The 3,738-nt window shown below is 42.1% G+C and overlaps 1 protein-coding gene and 1 long non-coding RNA gene across 8 annotated transcripts in view; one reads left to right on the top strand and one right to left on the bottom strand.

Annotated features, from left to right (window-relative positions):
* Tln2 (talin 2) overlaps positions 1-3,738 on the bottom strand; it is a 392,497-nt gene that overhangs the window by 296,089 nt on the left and 92,670 nt on the right. The gene's annotated exons all lie outside the window — the stretch shown is intronic.
* The window catches only part of LOC104874205, an 11,003-nt gene continuing 9,426 nt past the window's right edge, over positions 2,162-3,738 (top strand). The window contains exon 1 of the long non-coding RNA XR_783682.2: positions 2,162-2,298. This is a non-coding gene — a long non-coding RNA (uncharacterized LOC104874205). The remainder of the gene's footprint in view (positions 2,299-3,738) is intronic.

The raw sequence follows: 3,738 nt of genomic DNA, 5'->3' as shown, positions 1-3,738 counted from the left end.
AAAAAAAAAAAAAAAAAAAGTGGACATACTTGTCACCAGTACACATGCGCGCGCGCACACACACACACACACACACACACACACATTTAATAGTTCACCTATATATGCTAAAGTGATAAACACATGTACAAGCCAAAAAAAAATAGACAGAGGGTAGGGCGTGCAAAAAAGGAAGCTTTGCGCTTTGCTGGTGTAATTTCTAAGAAGATTAATAAGTATTTGAATGCCAGCCTGCTCACACAAGATTTTGAAAAGCTATTTTTCTGCTCTAAACCAGGGCTGCAATCAGCTGTTTTAACTCAGAGTCCCAGCATGTAACTCTCAGGTTGTGAGGCTATTTATAACTGCAGAGCAAAGCTGCTCCCGCCATCTCGAAGTATGCCAGACCCTAGGAAATATCACTAGTCCATGTCACTTATTTCAAACACACTGGCGATACAGAACTCCTCCAACCTTTGGGAGAGCTTTCACACTAGGAATGCTATAGAAACAAGCTAAAGGGTCTACTGGCAGCGGGGGAGGGGTGTTCCCCTCATCTTTCCCAGATTCAGCACAGTTCCTTGGAATTCAGATGTTTGTCTGAAGAACTGGAATCCAGTTGTGTTTGTAGGACCACCCATGGTATCACCTCATGTAGATATGCGTGCATTTGTTCCAACAAATATTTGCTGAACTTTTCCTACTGGTAAGACACTATGGTTCTTCTCTCACCACACAAGCACCCCTGACAGTACCTTAACCCATATATAACCAACCATCCTATGCAGTGCTGTGACAAAGTTAGGCTCGTGGAGACCACATCACAGATAATTGCAGAGGACAGAGAGGTATCACAGTTGGTTGGATCTGACTTGAGCATCATAAAAAGAAACAAGAGAGGAAGTCCCAGGAAATTTTCACCTCCACAATGTAGTCTCCATTACAGCCAGACTTTTACAGGTCTTGTTCAAAACGGCCTGGCACAAGTCTACAATGTTTGCCAAAAAGTAAATGTGCAGGCCGGGGATTTAGCTCAGTGGTTCCATTACTTGCCTTGCAAGCACAAGGACCCAAGTTTGATCCCCAGTACCATAAAAAAATTGTTTTTAAAAAAGTAAATGTGCACTAGGCATCAGTTCTATGAAAGAATAAAGGACAGAATGGTCCTAGACATGGCACTGACTTGACTAGCATGTACAGGGATGATTGAAAAATACATTGACTGTTTAACTTTTTTTAAAAAGTATACTGTACAAAAGATATGCTGTCAAGAATGATGGGATAAGTGTGATGTAAGCAATGGGAAAGTATTTTGAGGTAGGTTAGTAGTAATTTGCCTTTTAGTGTAATAAACTCTTTTTAAATTTTAAACATCTGCCATATATTTTGGCCTTTCAGGGCCTGGAGGTTCAATGAACGTAGGCTAATATAAAGACCAAGCTGAGACTATGTAAAGAGGCAGGCATTCCTGGCTGTCTGCCCCACAAAGGCATAGAAGGCTGAAACACTGTATGTTCAGACTCAGTTCACATAGCAGCTGCAAATTCCTCAACTTGCTCCCTGCAGATGTCACAATTTAATCCAGAACAGAGCAGGTGGAGAAAGCAGACTCCCTTCACAGTTCACCTAACAGCTAACGTTTGTACCTAAAATGGCAAGGAGCTAACAGAGCTGTAGCCCAAGACTACCAGATGGGCTACAGAGCCGTGGGAGGACTCACCCACAAGGCTCAGGGCTCCACCCTCGGGCCCCGAATAGGGGGGTAGGTGGGCGCCACTAGGACAGGAAAAACTCTGGCTAAACAGAAAGACTCTGTGCTTACGAATATGATGCCAGAGGATTGTTTAAATGCCAGGATTTCCTGGTACATTTTTAAATAGCTTTAAATTCAGTGTTAACCAGATTTAAGACAGTTTTTCATGAGTATAATGCATTAGCTGACATAAGACTCACTTGCAAAGTAGAAGAGAGAATGGGGTCAAACCCCATCAAAACGAGAACGAGGAGGAAGAAGAGGAGGGGGAAGGTTAAGATACAAAGAATGAAGGAGCACTACTTCCTCTGGTTACCTTCTCAGCACTCTGACTTCCCCTCGTACTGACTATATAAATAGCCTCTGGTTTACTTAACAATCCATCCTGAGTTAATTTTTACTACAGTGCAACCCCAGGATCAAGGTTCACCTTTTCCCACACTTAATACTCCATCGTTCTAGCACCATCTGTTGAAAAGCCCACCCATTCCAATGAACCACGGTGGCCCCTCTGAGCAGGTCTCCTGACCACATATATGGACCATCAAGCCTGTTGCGTGGATCTGGTATGTCTATTCTTATGGCAATATTACAATGTCCTGACTTCCTTCCATTGCTTTATAGTTAATCCTGAAATCAGGAAGGTAAGTCCTCTATGTTCTTTTCCAAAATTGTTTCAGCTACACTGAGTTCCTTTTATTTCCATATGAACTTAATAATCAACTTGTTAATTTCTTACAAATAAGCAAAAATAAGAAAAACACCACTTCTGGGATTTTGAATAGATTATACAGATCTTACAAAACAATTTAGTGAGAAGGCATCTTAATCATGTTAAGCTTTCCCATCTATAAACATAGTCTGTCATTCATTTAAGGGACCTACTAAAGTTGGGGGGCACAGTAACGAAATCTAGTGCTTGTTTGTCTTATCTGTCAAGAATGGAAACTGGGCCAATTTCTGGGAAATAATTTACAACTTTACGCAATTCTTGCAAGATACTTGCATGTAATAGATTCTACTGACAGAACAAGAAAGACATAAAAATGCACAGATCAAGAATGTGGAATTGGGCCAGAGATTGAAGCAAAAGTGGTGCTAATGCCTGCCTCAGAAGCACAAGGTCCTGAGTTCGATCTGTGGTACAAAAAAAAAAAATGGAGTTCAAACCCAGGACCTCTTTTCCCCAATTCAGATCCCAGGGTCTAAGATTCCATACAGCTCACTGAAAATTGAGAAGCAAAGGGAAGTGGGCAGGAGAGAGAGAGAGAGAGAGAGAGAGAGACACACACACACACACCAATGTCAGTTGTGGGGGAGTGTGCAGCTACAGGACAGCCACTGGATCCCAAAAGCTGCATGAGGCTTCCAGGTTCTCAAACAGGCTCACAGGACAAAAGGGAAGAAGTACTCATAAAAAGAGGTGAAAATAATCTCAGAGCAGGAAAACCTCCTTCTCCAAAGGCCCTAACTAAAGAGCCAAGAGAGGCACTGGGGCAGGATGTTCAGGGCCCATAAAAGATCCATTCTGGCCACCAAGACACAAAGAAAATTCCAAGGCGGGAAAGGCTAAGGAGCAGGGTAAGCACTGTGATTTCCTTTTCATTCCACAGAAAGTCATTTGCCTAAGGAGCTTGAAAGATGATGGCAGAGAGCAAATCTCTAATCACTGATACTTCTCATGTGTAAAGCACACTGGGTGGGTTAAGGAGAGAAGTCAGTGTGAAAGTCACACTAAGTGGAAGATTCATTCATTGGGTAGAATGCTTCCAAATCACACACAATGAATGGCGAATGAGTGGTGTGGATACGTCCTCTAGGTCATGCATGTCTGGAGATGGCTGTCCACGTAGTGTTGTCTATGTAGGATTAAAGGCCAATTCCTATGAGGGTCGGTGCACTTGTTTTGCTCTGAAGGAGTGATTTTTATTCTCCATATTTTTCTATATCTTCCAGATTATCTACAGTGAAGCCCAATTACTTTTTTAATAAAAAAGCAATATAAT

The sequence above is a fragment of the Fukomys damarensis genome, unplaced genomic scaffold (genome assembly GCF_012274545.1).
Source record: "Fukomys damarensis isolate Sample0158 unplaced genomic scaffold, DMR_v1.0_HiC HiC_scaffold_25, whole genome shotgun sequence".
NCBI lineage: Eukaryota > Metazoa > Chordata > Mammalia > Rodentia > Bathyergidae > Fukomys > Fukomys damarensis.
Note: the sequence above shows the minus strand (reverse complement) of the source record. Positions and strands in the feature narration are given on the sequence as shown.